Raw genomic sequence first — 20147 nt, 5'->3', positions numbered from 1 at the left:
ATACCGAAAATTAAGAAGTAAGCTTCTATGGGGATATAGGAAGAGGTGGACCTATACTGATAATACTCTTCTGGAATATTTTATAACTCTTGGAAGATGAAATAACGAATTTCAGCCATTTCGGTTGGATATTGACGTCACAATCTTCAGTATTACGAAAATCCGGAGGTACCGTTCTATTTTAGTCAGAAATGGGGCAATATGAAAGCGTGGACCTGTACAGACATATTTCTGGCGAACAGTTTTATATCACATTGAAGACTAAATACTAAATTTCAGCCATTTTGGTGGAATGTTGAAGACACAACCTTCAAAATACGAAAAATCGGGAGGTACTTTTCCATGGGGGCTATATGAAGGCGTGGACCTATAAAGGGGAAGTTTGAGTACCCCCAACGAAGTCTAAATACCAAATTTCAGCCATTTCGGTGGAATATTGAGGTCGCAACGTTCAAAATACCGAAAATCGGGAGGTACCGTTCTATGGCGGCTATATGAAGGTGGGGACCGATACCGACAAAATTCTGGGGAAAAGTTTTATACCCCTAAAGAAGACTACGAACCAAATTTCAGCCATTTTGGTAGGATAATGAAGCTAAAACCTTCAAAATACCGAAAATCGGGAGGTACCGTTCTATGGGGGCTATATGAAGGTGTGGACTGATACCGACAAAATTCTGGGGGAAAGTTTTATACCCCTAAAGAAGACTACGTACCAAATTTCAGCCATTTTGGTAGGATAATGAAGCTAAAACCTTAAAAATACCGAAAATCGGGAGGTACCGTTCTATGGGGGCTATATGAAGGTGTGGACCGATACCGACAAAATTCTGGGGGAAAGTTTTATACCCCTAAAGAAGACTACGTACCAAATTTCAGCCATTTTGGTAGGATAATGAAGCTAAAACCTTAAAAATACCGAAAATCGGGAGGTACCGTTCTATGGGGGCCATATGAAGGTGTGGACCGATACCGACAAAATTCTGGGGGAAAGTTTTATACCCCTAAAGAAGACTACATACCAAATTTCAGCCATTTTGGTATAATAATGAAGCTAAAACCTTAAAAATACCGAAAATCGGGTGGTACCGTTCTATGGGGGCTATATCAAAACGTGGACCGATATATCCCATTTTCAATACCAACCATCCTGCAAGTAATAACAACTTCTGTACCAAATTTTGACTCTCTATCTTTAAAATTGCGAGCCGTATCTTGATTTCAACAGACGGACGGACGGACAGACGGACATGGTCAAATCGACATAGAATTTTATGCTGATCAATAATATATATACTTTATAGGGTCTCCGACCAATATTTCGATGTGTTACAAACGGAATGACAAATTTAATTATACCCTCCATATGGTGGAGGGTATAAAAAACAATTATTTAAAAAGTATTTTTTTAAAATCCAAGGTTATTGGAAAAATATAATTAAAAATTCACGTTTATTGAAAAACATATTTAAAAATAAACTTTTTTTGAAAAAAATATATTTAAAAATCCACGTTTATTGAAAAACATATTTAAAAATAAACTTTTTTTGAAAAAAAAAATATATTTAAAAATCCACTTCTTTTTTGCAAAAAATATATTTAAAAATCCACGTTTATTGAAAAACTATATATTTAAATTTTTTTTTTTTTTTGTTTTGAAAAAAAATATATTTAAAAATCCACTTCTTTTTTGCAAAAAATATATTTAAAAATCCACGTTTATTAAAAAATTATATTTATTGAAAAATATTTTTTTATTTTAATCCACGTTTATTGAACAAATATTTTTTTTTTTTTTTTGTAAATCCACGTTTATTAAAAAATTATATTTATTGAAAAATATTTTTTTATTTTAATCCACGTTTATTGAACAAATATTTTTTTTTTTTTTTGTAAATCCACGTTTATTGAAAAAATATTTTTTTTTTTATAAATCCACGTTTATTGAAAACATGTTTTTTTTTTTGTAAATCCACGTTTATTGAAAAAATATTTTTGAAAAATCCACGTTTATTAAAAAATATTTTTTAAAAAATCCACGTTTATAAAAAAATATTTTTTTAAAAACCTACGTCTATTCCAAAAATATTTTTTTTTTTTTTTAAATCCACGTTTATTCAAAAATATTTCCTAAAAATCCACATTTATTGCAAAAGTATTCTTAAAATCCAGGTTTTTTATTATTATTATTTTTTTTTTTTGTAAATAATCCATTTTTATTGAAAAACCAGTAAGGAAAGGATATGATACCCTACACCACTGTGAATATGTAAAATATAAATCGGAGCTATATCCAGATCTTAACTGATTTCGATATAATTTGGCAAATTTATTTCCAGACCGAATTCAGTCACACATTCGAAATTTCATAGAAATCGGACTTACATATATAGCGTGTTTGGTGCAGCAAATACGCGAAATCGGTCGAAAATATATATGGGATCTATATACAAATCTGAACCGATTTCGATATAATTTGGCACATTTATTTTTAAACCGAATTCAGTCACACATTCCAAATTTCATCGAAATCGGACCTAAATAGCGTGTTTGGTGCAGCAAATACCTCAAATCGGCCGAAAATATATATGGGTGCTATATGCAAATCTGAAATTTTCACCAAAAGACATGCATAAATCGACTCAGAAAGTGATTATATGTATATCCCCAAAAGGAACTATGGGTCTATTTCGTTTCCTTTTGTATGTTACATACAAATGCACAAAGACATAATAACCCTTACCACAGTGTGGTGTAGGATATACATAAATATTTTTTAAAAATTCAAGTTTATTCTTTAAATCCAAGTATATTGAAGAAATAGTTCTAAAAATGCAGGTTTATTGAAAAATATTTTAAATCCAGGATTATAGGAAAAAAAAACTATTTTTTAAAAATAACAGTTTATTGCAAAAATGTTTTTACAAAATCCACGTTTATTTTTAAAAAATCCAAGTTTATTGGAAAAAAACTTTTTTTAAAAAATCAACGTTTATTTTTAAAAAAATTTACGTTTATTGCAAAATTTATTTTCAAAAAAATCCACGTTTATTGCAAAAAATATTTTCAACAAATCTACGTTTATTGCAAAAAATATGGTTAAAAAATCAACATTTATTGCAAAAAATATTTTCAAAAAATCCACGGTTATTGCAAAAAATATTTTTAAAAAATGCACGTTAATTGCAAAAATTTTTTTTTTAAAATCTACGTTTATTGCAAAAAATATTTGTTAAAAAATCAACGTTTATAGCAAAAAAATATTTTTAAAAAAATCAACGTTTATAGCAACAAATATTTTTAAAAAATCCACGTTTATTGCAAAAAATATTTGTTAAAAAATCAATGTTTATAGCAAAAAATATTTTTAAAAAATCCACGTTTATTGCAAAAAATATGTTTAAAAAATCGACGTTTATTGCAAAAAATATTTTTAAAAAATCGACGCTTATGCAAAAAATATTTTTAAAAAATCCACGTTTATTGCAAAAAATATTTGTTAAAAAATCCACGTTTATTGCTAAAAATATTTTTAATAACTCCATGTTTATTGCAACAAATATTCTTAAAAAATCTATGTTTATAGAAAAAAATATTTTTTTAAAAAATCCTTGTTTATGGAAATTTTTTTTGTTTTTTAAAAAAACCACGTTTAACGAAAAATATGTTTGCTAAAAATCTACGTTTATTGAAAAAACTATTTTTCTAAAAAACCACGTTTAACGAAAAAAATGTTTGCTAAAAATCTACGTTTATTGAAAAAACTATTTTTTGAAAAAATATTTTTTAAAAGTCTGAGTTTATTAAAAAATATTATTTTAAAAATTCACGTTTATTGCAAAAATATATTTATTGTAAAAATATTTTGCTTTTTCAAAATAGTCTGGCTTAATCCCATTGCTGTTGCTTTATTATTTTAAAACAACTAATTTATTAGTGGAAAAAGGTTTGGCATTGTTCGCCAAGGGGTAACGCAAAATAAGTAAAAATATTTTTTTAAATATGCACATTTATTGCAAAAATATTCTTTAAACATCCACGTTTATTCACTTTTTTTAAATTCAAGTTTATTAAAAAATATTTTTTAAAATCTACGTTTATTGACATATATTTTTTTAAAATCCAAGTATATTAAAAAAATATTTTTTTAAAAATTTTCGTATTTTGCAAAAATATTGTTTTAAAAATCCACGTTTATTGCAAACATCTTCTAAAAATCCAGGTTTATTAAATTTTCTTTTAAAACCCAGGTTTATTGAAATTTTCTTTTATTGAAAAAATATTTTTTTAAAAATTCAGGTTTATTTGAAAATTTTTTAATCTTAGTTTATTCAAAAAGTATTACTAAAAATCCAGGTTTATTGAAAAAAAAATTCAAATCCAGTAGTGCGATTCTCTAAGCCATTTTTGGAGTTGCCGACAAAAATCAGTAAAATTAAAATGCTTATAATTTCGGTAATTAACGATATTATTCGGTAAGTTAGCGACCAAGAAAAAGTAGTAGTAGTGTTGTCAACTTTTATTTGGACTTTTCATTCATAATTTTGAGTTCTAATGTTAACGATTTTTGTCAGTAACTCAAAAAATGAGTTAGAGTTATTGAAAAAATATTTTTAAAAAATTCACGTTTATTGAAAAACATTTTTCAAAAATCCACGTTTATGGAAACATTTTTTAAATCCACTTTTATGAAAAAAATATTTTTAAGAATCCACTTCATGGAAAAAATACTTTTAAAAAATTCACATTTATAGTTTTTAAAAAAGAAAATTTATTGACAAAATATTTTAAAAATTCAAGATTTCACTTTAAAAATCCATGTTAATTAAAAAAATATCGACGTTTATTGCATAAAATATTTTTAAAAAATGCACGTTTATTGCAAAAAATATTTTTAAAAAATCCTAGTTTATTGCAAAAAATATTTTTTAAAAAATAAAGGTTTACTGCAAAAAATATTTTTAAAAAATCCACGTTTATTGAAAAAACATTTTTCAAATATCCACGTTTATGGAAACATTTTTTAAATCCACGTTTATGAAAAAAACATGTTTTTAAGAATCCACTTTTATGGAAAAAATATTTTTAAACAATTCACAAAATATTTAAAAAATTCAAGATTATCGAACAAAAAAATATTTTTTTAAAAAAACACGTTTAATGAAAAAATATGTTCTAAAAATCTACGTTTATTGAAATAACTATTTTTTTAAAAATCCACCATTATTGAAAGATAAAAATATTTTTTAAATATCCACATTTATTGCAATAATATTCTTTAAACATCAACGTTTATTGATTTTTTTAAATCCAAGTTTATTAAAAAATATGTTTTTAAAAATCTACGTTTATTGACAAATATATTTTTTTAATCCAAGTTTAGTAGAAAAATATTTTTTAAAAATTTACGTTTATTGCAAAAATATTTTTAAAAAATCTATGTTTATTGCAAAATATTTTAAAAATTCAAGATTATCAAACAAAAAAAAATTTTTTTAAAAAACCACGTTTATTAAAAAAATATTTTTTTAAAAATCCATGTATATTGAAAAAATATTATTAAAAATCCACGTTTATTGAAATTATATTTCTTAAAACTCCTCGTTTATTGAACAAATATTTTGCAAAATCCACGTTTAGTGGACAAATATTCATTGGAAAATATTTTAAAAAATCCAAATTTATTGAAAAAAATAAATATATTAAAAACCCCAAGTTTATTAAAGAATTTCGTAGAAAATTTACGCTTATTGAGAAAATCTTAGAAAATATTTTTAAAAAATCTGCGTTTATTGAAAAAATATTTGTAAAAAATCCACGTTCATTGAAAAAATGTTTTTAAAAAATCCAACGTTATTGAAAAAATATTTTTAAAAAATCCACGGTTATTGAAAAAATATTTTTAAAAAATATTTTTCAAAAATCCAAGTTTAAAAATTCAAGATTACCGAAAAACTTTAATAGCCCACGTTAATTAAAAAATATTTTTTAAAATCTACGTATATTGAAAAAATATTTTTTTTTTAAAATCCACGTATATTGAAAAAATATTTTTAAAAATCCAAGTTTATTGAAATAATATTCTTAAAAATCCTCGTTTATTGAACAAACATTTATTGAAAAAATATATTAAAAAACCCAAGTTTATTAAAAAATTTCTTAAAAAATTTACGATTATTGAGAATATCTTAAAAAATATTTTTAAAAATCTGCGTTTATTGAATCAAATATTTTTAAAAAATATCCGTTTATTAAAAACAGATTTTCAAAAAATCCACGTGGATGTTTTAAAAAGATTTTTTCAATAAACGCGGCTATTTTAAAAATAAAAGGCGCCATTTCAAAAAGCTGAAAGCCAATTGATAATTTCCTTGGCCGGGATGAAATCATGATATTGGTAGCGGTAAGTAAAATTTTGCAGCACTGTAGAAGGTAATGATGAAGTTAAGCCATTGGGGTAATACTTCAGACTTAAAAACAATATTTTAAATTATTTTTTTTAAATATTTTTCAATAAAAATTTGTATGTTATTGTTGACCTTTGAACTGTAGTTTCTTCTTCTGTTTATTTGGCTTGAGGTCAGTAAAATTGAAAAGACATACAATTTTTTTTTTCAATTTTGTTTGTTATTTCCAATATTCCGACTATCTTCGAAAGTCATCATCAAGGATTTCTGTTATTTAAAAAGAACAAAAATATTTCGTTACATAAATATATAAAAAAAATATAACATTTATTCTGTTGACAGAGAATCCTTGTGTGTTTTTCAATTATGTCGCTATAAAATTGAGCACAATATTCCGTATCGGCTTTAAAATTCAGTCGGTTTTCTGTAGAGACATTTACAATATGTAGCATTTCTAAAATATATCTTCGTTTGTAATTATTTTCCTGTGCTAAAATAGCTACACTTTTGAAGTCTGGCGTGTGTCCTTATTTTGAACAGAGAGCAGCGAGGGCAGTTTTTTGCTCCAGTGGCTTATTTTTGGCGTTTTGGTCCGATTTGTGGGCACTGAGTCTAGTCTTAAGTTTTGATTTTGTTGTGCCAACATATGTATTTTCCAATAAATTTGAAAGTTTTTATTTTATATTTTATAATAAAAATTGATTTTTATTTAGTTAAATTGGATTTTTAAAAAAGTACTTTCAAAAAACTTTAATGTTTTTATTTATTTTTTTTTTTTTAAATTAAAGTACATTTTTAAAAAGTTTCATGTTTTAAAAGTATTTTCAATAAACTTGGATTTTTATTTTGTTTTTTTTTTATTTTTTTGTATTTTTTTTTTTTGAATAAAGTGTATTTTGAAAAAATATTTTTTTTTCAAAAATCGTGGAATTCTAATTTTTTCCAAACACGTGAAATATTTTTTGAGCCATCAATAATCAAAAATGTTACCAACTTTTACAAGAATCAAATCTACCACCGACACTGGAGTAGCTCTCGGCGCGAAGTATATTTAAAAATAAATACTAAGGTAAAAAACTTCAACATGTTTTCAAAATGCAATTTCGCGTATTTCTATTTATATTTCTAACATAAATAACAACAGCAGAACCAAAACAAACACGCGCACACACAAACTTCAAGTACAAATGGGGAAACCCTAGAAATCTCACTTCAATGACTCTCACTCTCAGTTCTTCAACTTGATTTATACGATTTCCAAGTATAAATTGGAAATTAATAACAAACTTATTAATCATCAATATATCCACCAGCAACAGCATGCATAATAATCAACAAATGTTAATGATCATCAACATGTAACTTCATCAAAACCTTTTGCTCTTCAAATATCAACAAGTTGTCAATATCGATGAAGCTGAGCATTCGACCAACTACGTCACAGTTATTAAGCCAAGATACCGACACAAAAGACAACAACAAGGTCAATATTATATGTTACTCTTAACATTTTATAAACATTAAAATATTTGCTGAGTAGAATAATCGAAACGCTTTGTTGTCTCTTCACTTTGAATCTTAAGTGCTAAGCACACAGACGTCCATCGGCGGATATAAAACAAACAAAAAAGTCGCAATGATACATAAATTTCGTGACCACTCTTAGATGATGATTAAGCAGAATACAATTCAATTCAATGGAAGCTAATGACTGTGGCGGTGGAATAACAGAATGAAGCGGATTTATTGGAATAAAAGTAAAAGTGAATTGGAAGTGAGGGTTTTTTTGGGAATTTTTCTTGTTAATTGAATGAATTATATTTGCCATAATGTTCTATTTTTAAACACAGATTCGAATACAGTGCAACCAATGAAACATGAAACAATACATTTACAATTCATTATACATATCTAAGAGTCAGATGGAAGTAACAATATCCTCATGGAGAATGTAAAATTGAGTGCTAAATTTTCAAAAGTGTGTGTGTGTGTGTTGGGGACCTTTGGGCCGAAATGGTTAAAATGCCTGCAGTGCACCTTGAATTCCAAATTTATTTGTATTTTATATCGTCCACCATATGGAAATTTGAAATCGTCGATTACGTGTCATACCAAGCGGTATTCTTGTTGTGTAGAAAGCCAAATGTTTAATTGCAAATGACTAGGTTAATTAAATATAACCACTGAACTACATCAGGCAATCTCAATATTTTCACCCCCATGCAAGACAAGAATAAAAGGGCTAGCGATAAATTATAAACTAAACCCAACTTAACAACAATTTATCTAAAAAAGTGAAAAAATCGTAAAGATTTTAAAAGAACATGAATGACAGAGAAGTTGGAAGATCTTGTTGACGAAAATCCTGGGTTTTTAAAAAATTTGTTCAATAAACCTAGATTTTTTAAAAATATTTTTCCAATAAACGTGGATATTTTAAAAAATATTTTTCCAAAAAACGTTGATTTTTAAAAACTATTTTTTCCAATAAACTTGGTCTTTTAAAATATTTTTTTCCAATAAAAGTGGATCTTTGAAAAATATTTATTCATAAACGTGGATTTTTAAAAAAATATTTTTTAACAAACATGGATTGTTTTTTTTTTTAATATTTTTTCAATAAACGTGGATTTTTAAAAATATTTTTTTAAAGAAACGTGGATTTTTAAAAATATTTTTTTGAAGAAACGTGGATTTTTAAAAATATTTTTTTGAAGAAACGTGGATTTTAAAAAATATCTTTTTGAAGAAACGTGGATTTTTAAAAATATTTTTTTGAAGAAACGTGGATTTTAAAAAATATTTTTTTAAAGAAACGTGGATTTCTAAAATTTTTTTTTTGAAGAAACGTGGATTTTTAAAATTATTTTTCAAAATATTTTTTTTAAAGGAACGAGGAATTTTAAAAATATTTTTTTCAAAGAAACGTGGATTTTTAAAAATATTTTTTTGAAGAAACGTGGATTTTTAAAAATATTTTTCAAAATATTTTTTTTAAAGGAACGAGGAATTTTAAAAACATTTTTTTCAAAGAAACGTGGATTTTTAAAAATATTTTTCAATTTACGTGGATTTTTAAAAATACTTCTTTCAAAGGAACGTGGATTTTTAAATATATTTTTTTCAAAACGTGGATTTTTATACATATTTTTTCAAAACGTGGATTTTTAAAAATATTTTTTTCAAAACGTGGATTTTTATACATATTTTTTCAAAGCGTGCATTTTTAAACATATTTTTTCAAAACGTGGATTTTTAAACATATTTTTTCAAAACGTGGATTTTTAAACATATTTTTTCAAAACGTGGATTTTTAAACATATTTTTTCAAAACGTGGATTTTTAAACATATTTTTTTCAAAACGTGGATTTTTAAACATATTTTTTCAAAACGTGGATTTTTTGAAAATATTTTTTCAAAACGTGGATTTTTTGAAAATATTTTTTCAAAACGTGGATTTTTAAAAATACTTTTTTCCATAAACCTGTATTTTTTGAAAATATTTTTTTAATGAGTAGTATTTTATTTTTTCAATGGGTAATAATTTTTTAAATACAATTTTTTAATAAACTTGGATTTTTTAAAAATATTTTTTTAATAAACCTGGATTTTTTAAAAATATTTTTTCAATGAGAATGGATTTTTAAAAATACTTTTTCAATAAACCTGGATTTTTTGAAAATATTGTTTCAATAAGTATGGATTTTTTTAAATTCATTTTTTTTAATAAAACTGGATTTTCTAAAAATATTTTTTTAATAAACCTGGATTTTTATACCCTCCACCATATGGAGGGTATAATTAAATTTGTCATTCCGTTTGTAACACATCGAAATATTGGTCGGAGACCCTATAAAGTATATATATTATTGATTGAATCAAGATACAGCTCGCAATTTTAAAGATAGAGAGCCAAAATTTGGTACAGAAGTTTTTATTACTTGCAGGATGGTTGGTATTGAAAATGGGATATATCGGTCCATGTTTTGATATAGCCCCCATAGAACGGTACCTCCCGATTTTCGGTATTTTTAAGGTTTTAGCTTCATTATCATAGCAAAATGGCTGAAATTTGGTAAGTAGTCTTCTTTAGGGGTACAAAACTTTCCCCCAGAATTTTGTCGGTATCGGTCCACACCTTCATATAGCCCCCATAGAACGGTACCTCCCGATTTTCGGTATTTTTAAGGTTTTAGCTTCATTATCATACCAAAATGGCTGAAATTTGGTAAGTAGTCTTCTTTAGGGGTATAAAACTTTCCCCCAGAATTTTGTCGGTATCGGTCCACACCTTCATATAGCCCCCATAGAACGGTACCTCCCGATTTTCGGTATTTTTAAGGTTGTAGCTTCATTATCCTACCAAAATGGCTGAAATTTGGTACGTAGTCTTCTTTAGGGGTATAAAACTTTTCCTCAGAATTTTGTCGGTATCGGTCCCCACCTTCATATAGCCGCCATAGAACGGTACCTCCCGATTTTCGGTATTTAGAAGGTTTTTGCTTCATTATCACACCGAAATGGCTGAAATTTGGTACTTAGTCTACGTTGGTGGTATAAAACTTTCCCCCAGAACTTTGTCGGTATCGGTCCATGCCTTCATATAGCCCCCATAGAACGGTACCTCCCGATTTTCGGTATTTTGAACGTTGTGACCTCAATATTCCACCGAAATGGCTGAAATTTGGTATTTAGACTTCGTTGGGGGTACTCAAACTTCCATTTTAAATTTGTCGGTATAGGTCCACGCCTTCATATAGCCCCCATGGAAAAGTACCTCCCGCTTTTTCGTATTTTGAAGGTTGTGTCTTCAACATTCCACCAAAATGGCTGAAATTTGGTATTTAGTCTTCAATGTGATATAAAACTGTTCGCCAGAAATATGTCTGTACAGGTCCACGCTTTCATATTGCCCATTTCTGACTAAAATTCGTCGGTATAAGTCCACGTTTCGATATAGCCCCCATAGAACGGTACCTCCGGATTTTCGTAATACTGAAGATTGTGACGTCAATATCCAACCGAAATGGCTGAAATTCGTTATTTCATCTTCCAAGAGTTATAAAATATTCCAGAGGAGTATTATCAGTATAGGTCCACCTCTTCCTATATCCCCATAGAAGCTTACTTCTTGATTTTCGGTATTTTTTTTAGTTTTAGCCACATTCTCTTACCGAAATATAGGAAATTTGGTATTTAGTCTTCTTTGAGCCTAAAAACTTTCCGTCAGAAATTTGTCGGTATAGATCGACGTTTTGAAATAGCCCCCATAGAATGGTGCCTCACATTGTTTTACCGAAATTGCTGAAATTTAGTATTAGGTATTCTTCATACACGAAAGGAAACTAATTATTCCATTTTACTTCAATACAACTTGTGGTAGAGGGTATAACAAGTTCGGCCCGGCCGAACTTAACGCCGTTCTTACTTGTTTAAAAATATTTTTTCAATGAGAATGGATTTTTAAAAATACCTTATTAATAAACCTGGATTTTTTGAAAATATTTTTTCAATGAGTATGAATTTTTTTAAATGCATTTTTTAATAAACCTGGATTTTTTAAAAATATTTTTTTAATAAATCTGGAGTTGTTAAAAATATTTTTTCAATGAGCGTGGATTTTTAAAAATATTTTCTCAACTAACCTGGATTTTTTGAAAATATTTTTTCAATAAGTATGGATTTTTTAAATACATGTTTTTAATAAACCTGGATTTTTAAAATATTTTTTCAATGAGAATGGATTTTATAATAAACCTGGATTTTTTAAAAATATTTTTTTAATAAATCTGGATTTTTTAAAAATATTTTTTTAATAAATCTGGATTTTTTAAAAATATTTTTTCAATGAGCATGGATTTTTAAAAATACTTTTTCAATAAACCTGGATTTCTTGAAAATATTTTTTCAATGAATATGGATTTTTTTAATACATTTTGTAACAAACCTGTTTTTTTTAAAAATATTTTTTAATATATCTGGAGTTTTTAAAAATATTTTTCAATGAAATGTTGTTTCAATAAACTTCAATTTTTGAAAAATATTTTTTTTCACAAAATATTTTTTGTAAAATATTTTTTCTTTTTTGAAAAATATTTTTTCGAATCATATACCACAGCATGGACCTATATTAAAAAATTTTGGTGGAGAGGTTTCATGGCTGCATCGAAGCTTAAATATCAAATTACGGGGAGTTCAGTCGAAAATTATAGCTAAGACCCTCAAAATACGGAAATTCGGAGGTGCCGTTATATGGGGGCTATACAAAATCGTGTGCCGATTTTCGAACTTGACCTGGCTATGGAAAAAAGATACTCAGGTGCAAAAATATAGCGTTCTAACTCGATTATTGTGGACGCTAGAGTGATTACAACAGACGGAGATGGCTAGATCAACTCTGAAGTTTGACCTAATCATTCAACCCATTTGCCCACCTGCGCCAATTAAAACCACATTTCATGTTATTCAAATAATTTTTTAATTCTTTTAGAAAATCACAAAAAATTAAGTCATAATAGAATATAGAACCACAAACCAACACTTTTGGTGTTCATTTAATAAGGAAGCCGGGCAGTCTAAACCGCTTGAAAATCCATCATAAATTTCCTAAAGAGGTGTGTTGAGTGTGAGTTATGTATTTTTGTGTTAACTTGATTACAAGTTCGGTATAATCATTCGCATATAATTAACGAACACCTTTTTGTGTGAAGCTTTGCATGTTTGGGAGTAATGAATGGCATGAAATGAGGAACCTGCAAAATAATGGCTCCAATAAACGAACAAGCGAACGAATGTATGAAATAATAAAATTATGGTTTAGATTGTTGGCTGAAAGGCGTTTGTGGTTTGGAACAAAAGGGGGGAGTAATTAAACATAATTTATTAATTGTATACTGTGATTTTCGCAAATATTGTTAACAAAGTTATTGGGGACAATTGTGAATAATAATTTTAGGAGGTCTATAATATATTATTATTAATATTGCTTTAGTTTGTTGCACAAACTTATAACCCCATGATTTGTTGCTTTATTGTGTGGCACCTAATTTGAGGTCATTTTGGTTTTTTTTTAGCTTTTAGTTCATACATCTTCTTTGTTGTTTTGTTTTTCTTTATTTATTCCACCTGTGACTAATTTATTTTATTTTATTTTATTTTATTTAGAATTTAGTGCATGTTAAGACCAATTCGGTTGTACATGTCCTGCCTGGGTTATCGTGTTCAACTAGAATTTATTTAGTTCAAAATGTAAAAAATATTAATTCAACTACATTGTTGCCAACAACAGCAACAACAAATTGTTGACATGTCATGCAAAGGTGGTACTTTTTTCACTGTCATAACGTCATAAATTGAATAATATTTACATATTTTATATGTCAAGAATTTATTATTCCTTTTTTGTGGAAATACACCTACGATTGCAAAATAGCCTCCAAGGAAGCGATATATAAATCATTTCGGACAAGTTTCGCTTGCAAAACTTTGCAGTATATTTTTAAAGTTAAGAGCCAATGATATGTCGTTGGCGTTTTTGTCAATAGGGGGAGAGGGAGAAAAAAGAGAGAAGAGCCATTTCCATAAAGTCATTGATCCTCAACACTAAAACTGATATTTAATTTAATTTTTATAACCAGCTTTTTATTCCTTCCCAAACTAATATTGCAAGAAAAATACTCTTCTCACATACTCTCACTTAATATACACTCACCTTTTACCCCAAAACAATCGACCAACCTTTCACTTCATAATTTAATTAATAAAATCCCTTGTGTTAATGGCAGGCAAAAGAAAAAACTACAATTAAAACAATTCCATTACAAAGCAGTCTATTCCTCCGTAGACATTTTACACATACATACATATGTCAGCGAAAAAAATTCAATATATAAAAATTGGAAAATTTTGTTATATGTATGTTGTCATCCATTTGCCATCCATTGTTATCCTTTTGGGTTTATTTTTCATTTAATTAAAAACACACAAAAAAATTTCCCGACAATATCATAAATAGCTAACAAGCGACAGGAAATATAATAGTAAACCTGGCTAAGCCAGTGCTCGCCGCAGAACAAGTCAAAAATACTGGACGTAGCAACAAAAACACAGGCGCACACGTACTCGCATATATGTGGAGCTCATACCATATACTTATGTATATGGTCTGTTAATTGTAGTTATACTTTTTAAAGAATGAACCCTTAATTGTGGGATTGGTGGATTTGAAAAAGATATGTATTCGGAACTGAATTGAAGAAAGAAAATTTGTCATAGGCTACATTGGCCTATACAATTTTTTTAGAACATTTTTCATAGGCCACAGTGGTCTATAAAATTTTAGAGAAAATTGTTCATAGGTCACAGTGGCCTATAAAATTGTATAGGAAATGTTTTATAGACCACAATGGCCTATAAAATTTTATAGAAATTTTTTCATAGGCCACAGTGGCCTATAAAATTTTATAGAAAATTTTTCATAGGCCACAGTGGCCTATAAAATTTTGTAGAATATTTTTCATAGGCCACAGTGGCCTATAAAATGTTATCGAAAAATTTTCATATGCCACAGTGGCCTATAACATTTTATAGAAAAATTTTCATCGGCCACAGTGGCCTATAAAATTTTAAAGAAAAATTTTCATCGGCCACAGTGGCCTATAAAATTTTATAGAACATTTTTCATAGGCCACGGTGGCCTATAAAATTTTATAGAAAAATTTCCATCGGCCACAGTGGCCTATAACATTTTATAGAAAAATTTTCATCGGCCACAGTGGCCTATAAAATTTTATAGAAAATTTTTCATAGGCCACAGTGGCCTATAAAATTTTATAGACAATTTTTCATAGGCCACAGTGGCCTATAAAATTTTATAGAAAATTTTTCATAGGCCACAGTGGCCTATAAAATTTTATACAAAATTTTTCATAGGCCACAGTGGCCTATAAAATTTTATAGAAAATTTTTCATAGGCCACAGTGGCCTATAAAATTTTATAGAAAATTTTTCATAGGCCACAGTGGCCTATAAAATTTTATAGAAAATTTTTTATAGGCCACAGTGGCCTATAAAATTTTATAGAAAATTTTTCATAGGCCACAGTGGCCTATAAAATTTTATAGAAAATTTTTCATAGGCCACAGTGGCCTATAAAATTTTATAGAAAATTTTTCATAGGCCACAGTGGCCTATAAAATTTTATAGAAAATTTTTCATAGGCCACAGTGGCCTATAAAATTTTATAGAAAATTTTTCATAGGCCACAGTGGCCTATAAAATTTTATAGAAAATTTTTCATAGGCCACAGTGGCCTATAAAATTTTATAGAAATTTTTTCATAGGCCACAGTGGCCTATAAAATTTTATAGAAAATTTTTCATAGGCCACAGTGGCCTATAAAATTTTATAGAAAATTTTTCATAGGCCACAGTGGCCTATAAAATTTTATAGAAAATTTTTCATAGGCCACAGTGGCCTATAAAATTTTATAGAAAATTTTTCATAGGCCACAGTGGCCTATAAAATTTTATAGAAAATTTTTCATAGGCCACAGTGGCCTATAAAATTTTATAAAAAATTTTTCATAGGCCACAGTGGCCTAGAAAATTTTATAGAAAATTTTTCATAGGCCACAGTGGCCTACAAAATTGTATAGAAAATTTTTCATAGGCCACAGTGGCCTATAAAACTTTATAGAAAAATTTTCATATGCCACAGTGGATTATAAAATTTTATAGAAAATTTTTCATAGGCCACAGTGGCCTATAAAATTTTATAGAAAAATTTTCATAGGCCACAGTGGCCTATAAAATTTTATAGAAAAATTTTGATAGGCCACAGTGGCCTATAAAATGTTATAGAAAAATTTTCATAGGCCACAATGGCCTATAAAATTTTATAGAAAAATTTTCATAGGCCACAATGGCCTATAAAATTTTATAGAAATTTTTTCATAGGCCACAGTCGCCTATAAAATTTTATAGAAAAATTTTCATAGGCCACAGTGGCTTATAAAATTTTATAGAAAATTTTTCACAGGCCACAGTGCCCTATAAAATTTTATAGAAATCTTTTCATAGGCCACAGTGGCTTATAAAATGTTATAGAAAAATATAAAATTTTATAGAAAAATTTTCATAGGCCACAGTGGCTTATACATTTTTAATTGGTCACAGTGGACTATAAAATTTTATTGTTTGACGAAAAAAATATTTTTAAAAAAATCCCAGTTTATTGTTGTACTAGTTGACGTATTTTTTCATCTGTAAAAATTCGTCATTTATTGGATAGTGTATGAAAAAATATTCTTTAAAAAATTCACGTTTATAGCTGTGAGGACCCTTGAAAAATATTATTTGAAAAATATTATTTGAAAAATATTAATATTCAACGTTTATTTCTGAGAGGAATCTTGGAAATTTTTCTTTAAAAATCCACGTTTATTACTGTGAGGGTGCTTGAAAAATATTATTTAAAAAATCCACGTTTATTACTGTGAGGGTGCTTGAAAAATATTATTTAAAAAATCCACGTTTATTACTGTGAGGGTGCTTGAAAAATATTATTTAAAAAATCCACGTTTATTACTGTGAGGGTGCTTGAAAAATATAATTTAAAAAATCCACGTTTATTACTGTGAGGGTGCTTGAAAAATATAATTTAAAAAATCCACGTTTATTACTGTGAGGGTGCTTGAAAAATATAATTTAAAAAATCCACGTTTATTACTGTGAGGGTGCTTGAAAAATATAATTTAAAAAATCCACGTTTATTACTGTGAGGGTGCTTGAAAAATATAATTTAAAAAATCCACGTTTATTACTGTGAGGGTGCTTGAAAAATATAATTTAAAAAATCCACGTTTATTACTGTGAGGGTGCTTGAAAAATATTATTTAAAAAATCCACGTTTATTACTGTGAGGGTGCTTGAAAAATATTATTTAAAAAATCCACGTTTATTACTGTGAGGGTGCTTGAAAAATATTATTTAAAAAATCCACGTTTATTACTGTGAGGGTGCTTGAAAAATATTATTTAAAAAATCCACCTTTATTACTGTGAGGGTGCTTGAAAAATATTATTTAAAAAATCCACGTTTATTACTGTGAGGGTGCTTGAAAAATATTATTTAAAAAATCCACTTTTATTACTGTGAGGGTGCTTGAAAAATATTATTTAAAAAATCCACGTTTATTACTGTGAGGGTGCTTGAAAAATATTATTTAAAAAATCCACGTTTATTACTGTGAGGGTGCTTGAAAAATATTATTTAAAAAATCCACGTTTATTACTGTGAGGGTGCTTGAAAAATATTATTTAAAAAATCCACCTTTATTACTGTGAGGGTGCTTGAAAAGTATTATTTAAAAAATCCACGTTTATTACTGTGAGGGTGCTTGAAAAATATTATTTAAAAAATCCACCTTTATTACTGTGAGGGTGCTTGAAAAATATTATTTAAAAAATCCACGTTTATTACTGTGAGGGTGCTTGAAAAATATTATTTAAAAAATCCACCTTTATTACTGTGAGGGTGCTTGAAAAATATTATTTAAAAAATCCACGTTTATTACTGTGAGGGTGCTTGAAAAATATTATTTAAAAAATCCACGTTTATTACTGTGAGGGTGCTTGAAAAATATTATTTAAAAAATCCACGTTTATTACTGTGAGGGTGCTTGAAAAATATAATTTAAAAAATCCACGTTTATTACTGTGAGGGTGCTTGAAAAATATAATTTAAAAAATCCACGTTTATTACTGTGAGGGTGCTTGAAAAATATTATTTAAAAAATCCACGTTTATTACTGTGAGGGTGCTTGAAAAATATTATTTAAAAAATCCACGTTTATTACTGTGAGGGTGCTTGAAAAATATAATTTAAAAAATCCACGTTTATTACTGTGAGGGTGCTTGAAAAATATAATTTAAAAAATCCACGTTTATTACTGTGAGGGTGCTTGAAAAATATAATTTAAAAAATCCACGTTTATTACTGTGAGGGTGCTTGAAAAATATTATTTAAAAAATCCACGTTTATTACTGTGAGGGTGCTTGAAAAATATTATTTAAAAAATCCACGTTTATTACTGTGAGGGTGCTTGAAAAATATTATTTAAAAAATCCACGTTTATTACTGTGAGGGTGCTTGAAAAATATTATTTAAAAAATCCACGTTTATTACTGTGAGGGTGCTTGAAAAATATTATTTAAAAAATCCACGTTTATTACTGTGAGGGTGCTTGAAAAATATAATTTAAAAAATCCACGTTTATTACTGTGAGGGTGCTTGAAAAATATAATTTAAAAAATCCACGTTTATTACTGTGAGGGTGCTTGAAAAATATAATTTAAAAAATCCACGTTTATTACTGTGAGGGTGCTTGAAAAATATAATTTAAAAAATCCACGTTTATTACTGTGAGGGTGCTTGAAAAATATTATTTAAAAAATCCACGTTTATTACTGTGAGGGTGCTTGAAAAATATTATTTAAAAAATCCACGTTTATTACTGTGAGGGTGCTTGAAAAATATTATTTAAAAAATCCACGTTTATTACTGTGAGGGTGCTTGAAAAATATTATTTAAAAAATCCACGTTTATTACTGTGAGGGTGCTTGAAAAATATTATTTAAAAAATCCACGTTTATTACTGTGAGGGTGCTTGAAAAATATAATTTAAAAAATCCACGTTTATTACTGTGAGGGTGCTTGAAAAATATAATTTAAAAAATCCACGTTTATTACTGTGAGGGTGCTTGAAAAATATAATTTAAAAAATCCACGTTTATTACTGTGAGGGTGCTTGAAAAATATTATTTAAAAAATCCACGTTTATTACTGTGAGGGTGCTTGAAAAATATTATTTAAAAAATCCACGTTTATTACTGTGAGGGTGCTTGAAAAATATTATTTAAAAAATCCACGTTTATTACTGTGAGGGTGCTTGAAAAATATTATTTAAAAAATCCACGTTTATTACTGTGAGGGTGCTTGAAAAATATTATTTAAAAAATCCACGTTTATTACTGTGAGGGTGCTTGAAAAATATTATTTAAAAAATCCACGTTTATTACTGTGAGGGTGCTTGAAAAATATTATTTAAAAAATCCACGTTTATTACTGTGAGGGTGCTTGAAAAATACTTACTTACTTACTTAGCTGGCCCATTACAGAACATTTGTTCTATAGGCCGAACTAAGAAGAGATCTCCATTCCTCTCTATTTGTTGCTTTGCTCTCTGGAATACCGCGCCTTGTCATCTCATCATCCACTTGTTTGCGCCATCTATTCCTTGGCCTGCCAATTCTGCGTGCACCGCCATGTGGCATGTATTCATACGCCTTTTTAGTGGGTTCATCATCGCTCATTCTTTTGATATGGCCTAGCCAACGTAATCGCTGCATCTCGATACGTTTAACAATATTGATGTCGTTGTATAGCAGATACAGCTCGTGGTTCATGCGACGTCGATATTCACCGTCAACGCAGATTGGTCCGTAGATCTTTCGAAGAATTTTTCTCTCAAACACACCAAGCACTGCCATGTCTGCTTGCGCAAGTACCCAGGCTTCGGAGCCATACATCAGCACGGGTAGTATCAGTGTTTTGTAGAGCGTTATTTTTGTTTGACGAGATGTGGCTTTGTTTTTAAACTGCTTACTTAATCCAAAGTAGCATCTGTTGGCCAATACAATTCTTCTTTTTATTTCACAACTGATGTCGTTTGTTGTGTTG

General features: G+C 27.8%; 1 protein-coding gene across 1 annotated transcript in view; it reads left to right on the top strand.

Annotated features, from left to right (window-relative positions):
• The window catches only part of vex (somatomedin B and thrombospondin type 1 domain containing protein vexed), a 655834-nt gene that overhangs the window by 424481 nt on the left and 211206 nt on the right, over window positions 1-20147 (top strand). The gene's annotated exons all lie outside the window — the stretch shown is intronic.

The sequence above is a fragment of the Musca autumnalis genome, unplaced genomic scaffold (assembly GCF_047663935.1).
Source record: "Musca autumnalis isolate F117 unplaced genomic scaffold, ASM4766393v1 scaffold_3, whole genome shotgun sequence".
NCBI classification, from domain to species: Eukaryota; Metazoa; Arthropoda; class Insecta; order Diptera; family Muscidae; genus Musca; species Musca autumnalis.
The sequence above is the reverse complement of the archived record's forward strand: the minus strand, read 5'-3'. Positions and strand labels throughout refer to the sequence as shown.